The sequence below is a fragment of the Carcharhinus amblyrhynchos genome, chromosome 32, assembly GCF_965287045.1.
Source record: "Carcharhinus amblyrhynchos chromosome 32, sCarAmb.v2.hapA, whole genome shotgun sequence".
In the NCBI taxonomy this organism is placed as follows: Eukaryota; Metazoa; Chordata; class Chondrichthyes; order Carcharhiniformes; family Carcharhinidae; genus Carcharhinus; species Carcharhinus amblyrhynchos.
This window is the reverse complement of record NC_137355.1, coordinates 5249213-5264251: the sequence shown is the minus strand read 5'-3', so window position 1 is coordinate 5264251 and position 15039 is coordinate 5249213. Positions and strand designations below refer to the sequence as shown.

General features: G+C 46.4%; 1 pseudogene; it reads right to left on the bottom strand.

The window, feature by feature from the left end:
• Positions 1 to 13662: 13662 nt before the first annotated feature.
• On the bottom strand, positions 13663 to 13812 carry LOC145360837 (U2 spliceosomal RNA; annotated as a pseudogene).
• Positions 13813 to 15039: the final 1227 nt, after the last annotated feature.

The following is a 15039-nucleotide window of genomic DNA, read 5'->3' as shown; positions in this document are numbered from 1 at the left end:
ATCTATTGCATTCTCTTAATTCTTTCATGGGTGCTCCCAGGCGGTGCTCAGACCTCCCTGGCAGCTGCCCTGTGGCCTGGGGTGGCTATCCTCTGGTAGCCTCTTGATGACTGAGTCCTAGCTAGCTGGGGGTGGCCTGTAATGGTGCGGGTTCATTCCCCAGCCCCCTGAGGGTCTTTGTCAGAGGGGCTGAGGAAACAGCTCTAGAGTGGGAACTCCATAAGAGGTAACCTGAGCTGTTCCTCCTTCCTCAAAGACGTTCCTTCACCTCTCTCTGTCACCCGATATGGCCAAGGAGCTGTTTGAGAATCCAAGCTCCTCACCCACATCTCACCTTGTCACTGTGGGACAGCCCTCATGGACAAGGCGATGGTTCTGGCTGAACCTTTGGCACCCATTGACCATTCAGCTAGATCTGACTGTTGAGGTGAGTCGCCAACCTCTGGATGGAATTGGCCACATACACAAACGAGGGGGTAATGGCTGCATTCATGTCTTGAGTGGACTGTCCAGACCAGGATTTGGTTCCCTGGAACAATCATTAGAGATACTCTACACTGCAGAAGAGACCATTCAGCCCATCGAGTCTGTACCGACTCTCTGATGGAGCATCTTATCCAGGCCTTATACCCTGCCCTATCCCAGTAACCCCACACCCCATATCCATCGCACGTCCCAAATCTCCATCAGTTCCTCAAGTATCTCACCTTTTAGGGCACGGTGGCACAGCGGTTGGCACTGCTACCTCAGAATGCCAGGGACCTGGGTTCAATTCCCGGCTTGGGTCATCGTTTGTGTAGAGTTTGCACATTCTCCCCAAGTCTGTGTGGGTTTCCTCCGGGTGCTCCGGTTTCCTCCCATACTCCAAAGATGTGCGGGTTACGTTGATTGGCCACGATGAATTGCCCCTGAGCGTCAGGGGGGGTTTAGCAGGATAAATATGTGGGGTCAGAACCTGGGTGGGGTTGTGGTCGGTGTAGACTCAATGGGCTGAATGGCCTCCTGTAAATTCGACGAAAGGGACCCTGAGCTTCCAGCAATCTGTCGCCTCATGTACAACTCCAGAGACCATCATCGGCCTAGGGGTTGGCATGCATCTGGCCTCCTTCACTCCTCCAGCTGTTCATCCCTCAGATGCCATGGCCTCTGGCAGCTGGTCAGGTGTATGAGGTGCTCTCACCAGGTTGTGACACCTCGCCCCCCTGCTTCAGATCGAATGCATGCGCTCCAGTATGACGGTCCCTGTGCTGGAGAAGGGTCTGGGGGAATGGTGCGACACCGCACCTCTGGAAACCCTTCCTATTGCTCAGCGGTGGATAACTGTTGCCCCAGAGACAACTGGTCTCTGATCTTACGGATTAGCAGTGTGCGAGGACAGGAAGATCTTCTAAATATGACCCTCTGGAATCTTTAGCTCTGCGGGAGGCAGCAACATAAGAACATAAGAAATAGGAGCAGGAGTAGGCCATCTAGCCCTTCGAGCCTGCCCCGCCATTCAATAAGATCATGGCTGATCTGTTGTAGCTCAGTTCCACTTTCCCGCCCTCTCCCCATAACCCTTAATCCCCTCTCTTATCAAGAACCCATCAACCCGCTTCTTAAAAATATTTAGCGAGGCAGCCTCCACCACTTCAACGGGCAGAGAATTCCAGAGATTCACCACCCTTTGAGTGAAGAAGTTCCTCCTCAACTCCGTTCTAAACCGCCTCCCCTTTATCTTGAGGCTGTGCCCCCTAGTCCTACTGTCCTTTCTGAGCAGGAAGAGCCTCTCCACCTCTATCCTATCCATCCCATTCATCATCTTATACGTCTCAATGAGATCTCCCCTCATTCTTCTAAACTCTAACGAGTACAAGCCTAGTTTATTCAGCCTCTCCTCATAGCTCAATCCCCTCAACTCCGGTATCAGCCTAGTAAACCTCCTCTGCACTCCCTCCAGGGCCAAAATATCCTTGCGCAGGTGCGGCGCCCAAAACTGCACACAGTACTCCAGCTGCGGCCTCACCAATGCCCTATACAGCTGCAGCAAGACCTCCCTACTTTTATATTCAATCCCCCTCGCTATGAAGGCCAGCATCCCATTCGCCTTCCTGACCACCTGCTGCACCTGCAAGCTGGGTTTTTGCGACTCATGCACAAGGACCCCGAGGTCCCTCTGCACCGTCGCCTGCTGCAGTTTTTCGCCACGTAAGTAATAGTCCTTCCTACCATTCTTCCTACCAAAGTGGACCACCTCACACTTGCCAACATTAAATTCCATTTGCCATTTCCTGGCCCATTCGCCCAGCCTATCTAGATCCTTCTGCAGACTCTCCACACCCTCCGCACAATTTGCCTTTCCCCCAATCTTGGTGTCATCAGCAAATTTCAACACCCTGCACTCGGTTCCCTCCTCCAGATCATCTATATAAATCCCCATCTCCTCTGAGGCTCAAGTCATGAGGCTAGTCCAATTTTACTGGTGCAAATGTTCGGAGTGACTTCCATTTCTTTCGATCAGTTCCTGTTAGGAACTGAACAGGCCTTTATAAAGAACATAGAACACTAACAGCACAAACAGGCCCTTCGGCCCACAAGTTGCACTGATCATTTCCATACCTATCTATAACTCCCAATCCCATTAAATCCCATCTACTCATCCAGAAGTCTCTTAAAAGACCCCAGCGAGTTCCCCTCCACTGACAGCAGCCGATTCCACTCACCCACCACCCTCTGAGTGAAAAACTTACCCCTGACATCTCCTCTGTACCTGCTCCCCAGCACCTTAAACCTGTGTCCTCTCGTAGCGACCATTTCAGCCCTGGGAAATAGCCTCCGAGAATCCACCCTATCTATTCCTCTCAACATTTTATATAGATAGGGTGGATTCTCAGAGGCTATTTCCCCGGGTTGAAATGGTCGCTACGAGAGGACACAGATTGAAGGTGCGGGGAGGCAAGTACAGAAGTGATGTCAGGGGTAAGTTTTTCACACAGAGGGTGGTGAGTGAATGGAATCGGCTGCCATCGGTGGTGGTGGAGGCGAACTCGCTGGGGTCTTTTAAAAGACTTCTGGATGAGTATATGGGGTTTAGTGGGATTGGGGGTTATAGATAGGTCTATAGATTGGTAGGTGTTGATGTGATCGGCGCAACTCGTGGGCCGAAGGGCCTGTTTGTGCTGTAGTGTTCTATGTTCTATGTTCTTAAACCTCTATCAGGTCGCCTCTCAACCTTCGTCTCTCCAGGGAGAAGAGTCCCAGCTCCCTCAACCTATCCTCATAAGGCATGCCTCCCAATCCAGGCAACATCCTTGTAAATCTCCTCTGCACCCTCTCAATAGCTTCCACATCCCGTTGGCCGCATGTCTACTTACGGTCCACTCCAGTGTGATAAAAATGCGGGGGGAATGTTAAGCAAGTTTGCAGATGACCCCAAGATTGGCAGCGTGGTTAACAGTGGTTGTAGGTTACAGGAAGATCTGAAAATGGGCTGGTTAGATGGGCAGGGCAGTAACAGATGGTACTTAATCCTGATAAGTGCGAGGTGATGCACTTTGGAAGAAGAAACAAGACGAGCGAGTATTTAATGAATGGGAGGACACTGAGGAAGAGAGGGATCTTGGGGCAGTTAGTCACAGAACCCAGAAACCGGCAGAGCAGGTGAATAAGATAGTTAAGAAGGCACATGGGACACTTGCTTTTATCAGTCGTGACATGGAGTACAGGAATATAGGATCTTTGGAATGAGGAACAGAAGGAGGCAAATTCAACCCTTCGAACCTGCTCCACCATTCAGTGAGATCCTGGCTGATCTCTCCCTGGTCTCAAATCCATCCCCTCACCTGTTCCCCATCCCCTCTTTCCCTTTTTTTTATATCTATTTTCTTCTTGTAACCATTCAATGATTCAAATTCCGCCGTGCAATGGGGCAACGAGTTCCACAAATTCACCCCCCTCTGTGAGAAGTAGTTCCTCCGCATCTCAGTTTTAAATTCACCACCTCACGAGTACAATAGCAAGAAGGTAGTGTTGGAGTTGCGCAGTGCATTTGTTAGGCCACAGCTGGAGTACTGTGTGCAGTTTTGGTCGCCGCACTTGCGGAAGGATATATTGGCCTTGGAGGGAGTGCAGAGGAGGTTCACTAGGCTGATACCGGAGATGAGGGGGTTGGACTATGAAGAGAGACTAAATAGACTGGGTCTGTACTCGTTAGAGTTTAGAAGGATGAGGGGGGGATCTTATTGAGACGTATAAGATGATGAAAGGAATGGATAGGGTAGAGGTGGAGAGGTTCTTTCCGCTCAGAAAGGATAGCAGGACTAGAGGGCACAGCCTCAAGATAAGGGGGGCAGTTTAGATCAGAGTTGAGGAGGAACTTCTTCACTCAAAGGGTGGTGAATCTCTGGAATCCTCTGCCCGTTGAAGTGGTGGAGGCTACCTCGCTAAGTATATTTAAGTCACGGGTAGATAGGTTTTTGATAGGCAAGGGGATTAAGGGTTATGGGGAGAAAGCGGGAAAGTGGAACTGATCCACTTCAGATCAGCCATGATCTTATTGAATGGTGGGGCAGGCTCGAAGGGCTAGATGGCCTACTCCTGCTCCGATTTCTTATGTTCTTATAGTTCTGGTCATCTCACTATAGGAAGGATGTGATTGTTCTAGAGTGGGTACTCAAGAGATTCACCAGGGTGTTGCCTGGGATGGAACATTTGAACTGTAAAGAGATACTGGATAGGCTTGGATTGCTTTCTTTAGAGCAGAGAAGGCTGAGGGGGGGACATAATTGAGGTGTGACAGGTTATAAGGGGTGTGGACAGAGTGAGTAGGGATCAGCTGTTCCCCTTGGTTGAGGGGTCAGTCACAAGGGGCACAGTTTTAGGGTGAGGCGCAGGAGATTCAGAGGGGATTTGAGAAAAGTAGAATCATTCAGAGGGTGGTGGGAATCAGGAATGCACTGCCTGGGGAGGTAGTGGAGGCCGGAAACCTTATAATCTTTAAAAAAAAACTTGGATGAGCACTTGAAATATCACAACATTCAAAAATATGGGACAAGTGGAGGAAAATCTGCCATCCTTACCCGGTCTGGCCTACATGTGACTCCAGATCCACAGCAATGTCTTCAACGGTCTTCCAAGGGTAACCAGGGATCGGCAATAAATACTGGCCAGCCTGCGATGCCTGCGTCCCACAAATGAATAATTAAAAAGTGCAGGAAAATGGGATTTGTGCGCCTCTAGTGGTAGTTACTGTCAGTGCAGACTCGATGGGCCGAAGAGCCTTTCCTGTGCTGTATGACTCTATGACCAGATGTATCAGCTGGCTTTAGAGCAACGAGAGTCTATAGCTTCCATCCTATTTGGGTGCAGACCCACTGAAGGTCTGATGTTCCTCGAGAGTGTCCGACCTTCTCTTCTGGAATTTTCCTCTTTCTTCCCTTCGCGTTCCTCTTTTTGAAAATTAGAGATCCGAAACAGCTAAAGGTTCTGGGAACCTCACAATGAGATCTGTACATTGCTGCTTTTGTGATATAAACACATAATGCCCAAATGTCAAAAAGGATTTAATTAGTATTTTCCTTTACTCTTCCTCAAAATTACTCTTTCAGATCCAATGGTTCACTAAATACACCTTGAATGCTCATCGTTCCCGCCTTATTATTGCACATTATCAGGATAAACAAGGTTTTTAAATGAAGGCAGTCATACAAGAAAATGGTTTGCGTCTTAACAAAATTACGGGAGGCATGGATAGACAGAGTCTTTTTCCCAAGGTAGAAATTTCAGTTATTAGGGGGCATCGGACAAAGAGAACAAAGCATGTCTATGTCCAAATCAATCTACATTTTCAGAGCTATGCATGAAGTCCAATATTATAAACCATGCATAATTCCCAAAGGTAGATGATTCCTTTCTCAATACCAATACGATATTGGTGTGGAAAGTCTGCAGAGGGACCTAGATAGGCTGAGCGAGTGGGCGAGGACCTGGCAGATGGAATACAATGTTAGCAACTGTGAGGTTATCCACTTTGGCAGAAATAATAGTTGGAGGGAGTATTATTTAAAGGGTGAAAAGCTGCAGCATGCGACGGTGCAGAGGGACCTGGGGGTCCTTGTGCACGAGTCGCAAAAACCCAGTCTGCAGGTGCAGCAGGTGGTCAAGAAGGCGAATGGGATGTTGGCCTTTATAGCGAGGGGGATAGAATATAAAAGCAGGGAGGTCTTGCTGCAACTGTACAGGGCACTGGTGAGGCTGCAGTTGGAGTACTGTGTGCAATTTTGGTCGCCGCACTTGCGCAAGGATATATTGGCCTTGGAGGGAGTGCAGAGGAGGTTCACTAGGCTGATACCGGAGATGAGGGGGTTGGACTATGAAGAGAGACTAAATAGACTGGGTCTGTACTCGTTAGAGTTTAGAAGGATGAGGGGGGATCTTATAGAGACGTATAAGATAATGAAAGGGATGGATAAGGTAGAGGTAGAGAGATTCTTCCCGCTTAGAAAGGATAGCAGGACTAGAGGGTACAGCCTCAAGATAAGGGGGGTGCAGTTTAGATCAGAGTTGAGGAGGAACTTCTTCACTCAAAGGGTGGTGAATCTCTGGAATTCTCTGCCCGTTGAAGTGGTGGAGGCTACCTCGCTAAATATATTTAAGTCACGGGTAGATAGGTTTCTGATAGACAAGGGAATTAAGGGTTATGGGGAGAAAGCGGGAAAGTGGAACTGATCCACTTCAGATCAGCCATGATCTTATTGAATGGTGGGGCAGGCTCGAAGGGCTAGATGGCCTACTCCTGCTCCTATTTCTTATGTTCTTATGATATTGTTTTACTTTCATACTAGCCTTTTAATATTAAGGTTTTTAAATGAAGGCAGTCATACAAGAAAATGGTTTGCGTCTTAACAAAATTACGGGAGGCATGGATAGACAGAGTCTTTTTCCCAAGGTAGAAATTTCAGTTATTAGGGGGCATAGGACAAAGAGAACAAAGAAAAGTACAGAACAGTAAAACAGCCCGTACTGATCATGATACCCGATCTAAACTCAAGAACAAACCTTCTGCCCTTACTTCTTTGTATCCTCATTGGCTACTGGTGAAATTCCAGAAGAGTGGAGGATAGCCAATGTTGTTCCATTGTTTAAGAAGGGCAGCAGGGATAATCCAGGAAATTGTAGGTTGGTGAGCTTTACGTCAGTGGTAGGGAAATTATTGGGAAAGATTCTTAGGGACAGGATTTCTCACATCTGAAAAGTGGACTTATGACAGTTTTGTGAAGGGGAGGTCATGCCTCTCTAATTTGATCGAGTTGTTCGAGGAAGATGATAGATGAGGGAAAGGCAGTGGATGTTGTTTACATGGACTTCAGTAAAGCCTTTGACAAGGTACCTCATGGTAGACTGGTACAAAAGGTGAAGTCACACGGGATCAGAGGAGAGCTGACAAGATGGATACAGAACTGGTTTGGCCATCGAAGACAGAGGGGGGGCTTTTCTGAATGGGAGGCTCTGACTAGTGGTTCCGTAGGGACCAGAGTTCTGGGACCTCTGTTGTTTGTTTGCAGTATATATAAATGATTTGGAGGAAAATATAACTGGTCTGATTAGTAAATTCGCAGACGACACAAAAATTGGTGGAGTTGCGGACAGTGAAGAGGATTCTCAGAGGTTACAGCAATATGTGGACCAGTTGGAGACTTGGGCAGAGAAAAGACAGGTGGAGTTTAATCCGGGCAAGTGTGAGATAATGCATTTTGGAAGGTCCAATGCATGTAGGAATGGTAGAACCTATAGGAGTATTGACAGGCAGAGGGATCTGGGCGTACACGTCCACCGAACACTAAAAATAGCATCACAGGTGGATAATGTAGTCAAGAAGGCATACGGCATGCTTGCCTTCATTGGCCAAGCATTGCCAGGTCATGCTGCACCTGTACAGAACCTTAGTGAGGCCTTATTTAGAATATTGTGTACAATTCTGGTCACCACACTACCAGGAGGATGTGGATGCTTTGGAGAGGGGACAGAAGAGGTTTACCAGGATGTTGCCTGGTCTGGAGGGTATTAACTATGAGGAGAGGTTTGATAAACCGAATGACAGAGGTTGAGAGATGACCTGATGGAGGTTTACAAGGTTATAAGGGGCACGGACAGAGTGGATAGTCAGATGCTCTTTCCTAGGGTAGAAAAGTCAAGTACTAGGGGACGTAGGTTTAAGGTGCATGGGGAAACGTTTAGAGGAGATGTGCGAGGCAAGAGTTTTACACAGAGGATGTGAATGTCTGGAACGTGCTATTGGGGAGGTGGTGCGAGCTGGTATGATAGCGGCATTTTCACATATTCGTCAAGTTGCCCCTTACGTACAAGCATTTAAGAGGCAACTCAACAAATACATGAAGAGCATGGGGGAATCATAGAACTCTACAGTGCAGAAAGAAGCCCTTCGGCCCATCGAGTCTGCACCGAACACAAGGCCAATCCCCATATCTCTACATATTATACCCACTAATCCCTCTAACCTACACATCCCTGGACACTAAGGGGCAATTTCTAGCACGGCCAATCAACTTAACCCTCACATCTTTGGACTGTGGGAGGAAACCGGAGCACCCGGAGGAAACCCACGCAGACACGGGGAGAATGTGCAAACTCCACACAGAGCCGGGAATCGAACCCGGGTCCCTGGAGCGGTGAAGCAGCAGTGCCAACCCAGATTCGGTAAGTGTGGTAAGTGCCTGGAAGGCGCTGCCAGAGGAGGTGGTAGAAGCAGATAGAATAGCAATGTTTAAGAGGCATGAAAGGGCAGGGGTACGGACCACATAGAGGCAAAAGGTCTTTAGTTTAGAAAGGCGTCATGTGTTGGCACAGGTTTAGTGGGCCGAAGGGCCTGTTCTTGTGCTGTGCATTCTTTCTACTTTGTGCTGAATCTCAACCTCCAACACCTAATATGTAAATTATCTAAGCCAGCATGACATACAGTTATCAAGCCATTCCCCTCTCTGTCACTTGATATATCACGGTACAAAGAAAATCAGAATTAATTACAAAGAAAGTTACATTAAGTCATGTTCAGATTAAGAGAAATCTCCATCTCTTCCTTACCGCAAAGATAATTCTTGTTAAATGCATTTTCTCCCGAGCCCTCATTTGTCCCAATTTCATTGCGTATTTATAGGAAACTTGAATTTTTGAAATCCATATACTTTGTACCTCGCTGAACAGGTACTGGTGTGTTCAACTCTGATCTTCACAGAACCACACAAATCCAACATACTCACCCAGCCCTGCATTTTCCCATTTGAAATTCCAAAGTGGAATAGGTACCAACATCTTTTTTGTACCCACCTCCCTATCTGAAACACTGGCGCGATTGTACAGGAGGTGGGAAATGTGGATAGTGCCGTCCTGCACTGGGGGATTTCTCTATCTTACTATTTTGAGAGCAAACTGAGTTAATGAGATGCTTGGCCTGGTGGCACGGTGGCACAGTGGTTAGCGCTGCAGCCTCATAGTGCCAGCGCCCCGCGTTCAATCCCGGCCGTGGGTCATTTGTCTGCAAGAAGTGTGCACATTCTCCCCGTGTCTGCGTGAGTTTGTTCCCATGGTCCAAAGATGTCTGGGTCAGGTGGACGTGAGGACATGAGGACGGTCTCAACAGGGATCTTGGGTTCATGTCGCACTATCTGTAACCCCCGTGACTTGCCTGGGTTTGCAAAACCTCCCTCACTGTCCTGTCTGGAGACAATACACATCTCTTTAACCTGTAATCAGTGCTCCTTCCGCACACATTGTCAGCCACTTTAAGACTTGAACAGCAGGTTAGGTGTATTCTAATCAGTAATCTGTAAACTGTCTGTGCTTTATATGCTCTGTCCGAGGCCAGAACTCTCCATTCACCTGACGAAGGGGCAAACCTGAAAGCTAGTGAATTTACGATCAAATAAATCGGTTGGACTGAAACCTGGTGTTGTCAGACTTTTTACTGTGTTTACGCCAGTCCAACGCCGGCATCTCCACATCAGGTGGATTGGCCATGCTAAATTGACCATTAGTGTCAGGCGGATTAGTAGGGTAAATGTGTGGGGTAAATACAGGGATAGGGTGTGGGTGGGATTGTTGTTGGTACAGACTAGATGATGGGCCAAATGGCCTCCGTCTGCACTGTTGGGATTGGCCATTTACTGCTGTTTCTTCAGAAAAACAATTTTTTTTTACGAATGATACTTTGCAAGAAATCATATTCCGTCAACCTAAATCCATCAGGGACAATATTTCTGATCAGTGAGAATAATTGAAATTAAAATGCTTTCATGTTGATCAAACATGAGATCCTAAATAAATATTTCTCATCAGTATTTACTGTTGAGAAAAACTTGGATGTTAGGGAATTTAGGGAATTAAATATTGATGTCTTGAGCAGTGGACATATTACAGAGAAGGAGTTGCTGGAAGTCTTAAAGCGCATCGAGGTAGATAAATCCCCGGAACTTGATGAGGCATATTCCAAATATTGTGGGAGGCTAGGGAGGAAATTGTGGGTCCCCTAGCCGAGATACTTGAATCATTGATAGTCACGGGTGAAGATTGGAGAGTGGCAAATGTCGTGCCTTTGTTTAATAAGGACTGCAGTGAAAAGCCTGGGAACTACAGGCCAGCGAGCCTCACGTCTGTGGCGGGTAAATTGGTATTTTGAGAGACAGGATCTATAGGCATTTAGAGAGGCAAGGACTGATTAGGGACAGTCAGCATGGTTTTGTGAGTGGATAATCATGTCTCTCAAATTTAATTGAGTTCTTTGAAGGGGTAACTAAGAAGGTAGATGAGGACAGTGCAGTTGGTGTTGTCTATTTGGACTTTAGCAAGGCCTTTGACAAGGTACCGCATGGTAGGTTGTTGCATAAAGTTAAATCTCACGGGATCCAGGGTGAGATATCTAAATGGATACAAAATTGGCTTCTTGACATAAGCCAGAGGGTTGTTGTAGAGGGTTGTTTTTCGAACTGGAGGCCTGTGACCAGCGGTGTGCCTCAGGGATCAGTGCTGGGCCCACTGTTATTTGTCATTTATATTAATGATTTGGATGAGAATATAGGGGGCATGGTTAGTAAGTTTGGTGGCATGGTGGACAGTGAAGAAAGTTATTTCCAATTGCAGCGAGATCTTGATCAATTGGGCCAGTGGGCTGACGAATGGCCGATGGAATTTAATTTAGACAAATGCGAGGTGATGCATTTTGGTCGATTGAACCAGGGCAGGACTTACTCAGTTAATGATAGGGCGTAGGGGAGAGTTATAGAACAAAGAGATCTAGGGGTACATGTTCATAGCTTCTTGAAAGTGGAGTCACAGCTGGACAGAGTGGTGAAGAAGGCATTCAAATGCTTGGTTTCATCAGTCAGAACATTGAATACAGGGGTTGGGACGTCTTGTTGAAGTTGTACAAGACATTGGTAAGGCCACACTTGGAATACTGTGTGCAATTCTGGTCACCCTATTGAAGAAAGGGTATTATTAAACTAGAGAGAGTGCGGAAAAGATTTCCTAGGATGTTACTGGGACTTGATGAATTGAGTTATAAGGAGAGACTGGATAGACTGGGACTTTTTTCTCTGGAGCGTAGGAGGCTGAGGGGTGATCTTGTAGAGGTCTATAAAATAATGAGGGGCATAAACAAGGTAGATAGGCAATATTGTTTTCCAAAAGTAGGGGAGTCTAAAACTAGAGGGCATAGGTTTAAGATGAGAGGGGAGAGATACGAAAGGGTCCAGAGGGCCAATTTTTTCACACAGAGACTGGTGAGTGTCTGGAACAAACTGCCAGAGGTAGTAGTAGAGGCAGGTACAATTTTATCTCTTAAAAAACATTTAAATAGTTACGTGGGTACGATGGGCATAGAAGGATATGGGCCAAATGTGGGCAATTGGGATTAGCTTAGGGGTTTAAAAAAAAGGGCAGTATGGACAAGTGGGGCCAAAGGACATGTTTCCATGCTGTAAACCTCTCTGACTTTATAATTATGCTTAGTTTTGGGAATAACTGAAATTAAAATGAGCATTTCAATGTACAATGTGTAGTTCTGGCCAGTCCCCCTGTGTTCTTAATGTAACACGCACTTGAATAGATTCAAATCAGGGACAGAGTTTGGGTGTTAGAATGACCGGAGAAATTTCCAAGTAATTTTATTGATCCACTCCTTTCCAGAATATTGAGTTAGAGCACTTGATTAAAAGACAGAAAGAGCTGAAGTTCTTCCCAAGGCAATGAGTTCTGCAATCCAACCAGTTAAACAGGTTAGTTTAGCTTACATTTCCAAATGTTCAGTGGAATGTTGTAATGAAATGACAGAAAAGTCACCAATAGACCAGCGACACTCAATTAGTACTTAGACTTAGTGCCTTAGTTTTTAGAATTAGAATCCCTACAGGGCAGAAAGAGGCCCTTCGGCCCATCGAGTCTGCACCGACCACAATCCCACCCAGGCCCTACCCCCATATCCCTACATATTATACCCACTAATCTCTCTAACCTACGTATCCCTGGACACTAAGGGGCAATTTCTTAGCACGGCCAATCAACCTAACCCGCACATCTCTGGGCTGTGGGAGGAAACCAGACTACCCAGAGGAAACCCACGCAGACACGAGGAGAATGTGCAAACTCCACACAGACAGTGACCCGAGCCGGGAATCGAACCCAGGTCCCTGGAGCTGTGAAGCAGCAGTGCTACCTTGCCCAACATAAACTTTTAAAAACTATTTGTCTCTGCTTACGTTTGGCAAGATGGTTAATATAATTGTGATAACCCCCAGGACTTGCACAGGGACTCACTGATTGACCTCCCAGATATAGGTTACTTGGGAATTAGTAATTAACTCACCAGATGGATCCCGTATAATGAGCCCTGTATAAAGCAAGCCCCTGAGCGGGTCCATTGTTGTATCCTCCCGGTTGGGACCTGTCTGTGTTCGCCACAGGTTTGTGGTTTTTGCTTCACTTTATTTTGTGCAATAATGCACTGATCCGTTACAGCTGACTCCTGGACCCGAATGTTACCTCCAATTTTGAGTCACCGCACTTTCGGAAGGATCCTTGACAGGGTTGGAAGAGATTTACCAGAAGAGATTTACCTGGTTCAAGGCATTTTGGTGCAAAGTTAGGTTGTCAAAGCTGGAGTTGTTCTCCTTGGAACGAAATAAATTGCAGTACGATCCGACAGAGGTGGATAATATTACAGGAGGTTCAGATCGTGTGGACAAGGAGAAACTGTTCCCATGATACAATTGCGAGGGAACACAAAATTAAAGTTCTGGAGAAGAGATAAAAGGGAAAAACTTGGATCATGCAGTGACTGAAAATGTTTTGAAGATGATGACAGAGCAGAGACAAATGGTTTCAAAAAATTTATTCATTAGTGTCGCAAGTAGGCTTATGTTAACACTGCAATGAAGTTACTATGAAACTCCTCTAGTCGCCACACTCGGGCGCCTGTTCGGGTACATTGAGGGAGAATTTAGCATGGCCAATGCACCCTAACCACCACATCTTTCAGGCTGTGGGAGGAAACTGGAAGAAACCCACACAGGCACAGGGAGAATGTACAAACTCCACACAGACAGTGACCCAAGCCAGGAATCAAACCCAGGTCCTGGGCACCGTGAGGTAGCCGTGCCAACCACCGTGTTCCTGTTCTGCTCACCAGAAGACCAGGCTGATGCTTAGAATGGAACGAGAAAACCCCTGTTTCACTTCACTGTCCCAATAATCAATTTTATTGGCCCCCAGATCGTGGACATATCAAATATTAAATTGATAAGAACAGATAATAGACAAAGGGATATTGGATGCGTGACTGAAGAAAATAAACTTGCAGGGTTACCAGGAGAATGCGATTGGTTTTGGATTGCTCTACATAGAGTAAAGATGATTTGATTTGACTTATTACTGTCACATGTATTAGTATACAGTGAAAAGTATTGTTTCTTGCGTGTGATACAGACAAAGCATACCATTCATAGAGAAGGAAAGGAGAGCATACAGAATGTAGTGTTACAGTCATAGCTGGGGTGCAGAGAAAGATCAACTTAATATAAGGTAGGTCCATTCAAAAGTCTGGTGGCAGTGGGGAAGAAGCTGTTCTTGAGTTAGTTAATACATGACCTCAGAACTTTGTATCTTTTTCCTCGATGGAAGAAGGTGGAAGAGAGAGTGTCTGGGGTGTGTTGGGTTTTTGATTATGCTGGCTGCTTTGCCGAGGCGGGGGAAGGGTAGACAGAGTCAATGGATTGTAGGCTGGGGGAAGTGTAGACAGAGTCAATGGATTGTAGGCTGGGGGAAGTGTAGACAGAGTCAATGGATTGTAGGCTGGGGGAAGTGTAGACAGAGTCAATGGATTGTAGGCTGGTTTGGGCTTCATTTATGACCCGTTGTAATGTCTTGCGGTCTTGGCGAGCCATACCAAGCTGAGATACAATTGGAAAGGATGCTTTCTATGGTGCATCAGTAAGAATTGGTAAGAGTTGTAGAGGACTTGCCAAATTTCCTTAACCTCCTGAAAAAGTAGAGGCGTTGGCGGGTTTTCTTAACTATAGCATCATTGTGGAGATTCCAAGAAAGATTGTTGGTAATCTGTACACCTGGAAACTTGAAGCTCTCGACCATTTCTACTTCACCCCCATTAATGTGGACAGGGGTCATGCCTTGTACTATGTACCCGATGATTTGTTGACATTGAGGGAGGGATTATTGTTGTTGCACTGGTTCACCAGACTCTCTATCTCTTTCCTGTACTCTGTCTCATCATTGTCTGAGATCCAACCCTGAATGTGACGAGCCAAATATACTCCTTCGTGCTGTGAATTCCATAGAATCAGAGTTCTGAAAGTCAGTTTGGTCAGTTAGCTTGTTATCGATGTTTCTAGCTAGTAGCACTCCACATTTGGACAGCGGCATTTCTGCGTCTTAAAGGGAGTCTCTGTTTGATGAAAGTGTGACGAGGAAATCTCACGAAGGCTCACAAACTCTTATCATAGTGATGCTGGAAACCGGAGAACTTTGGGTTTTTAT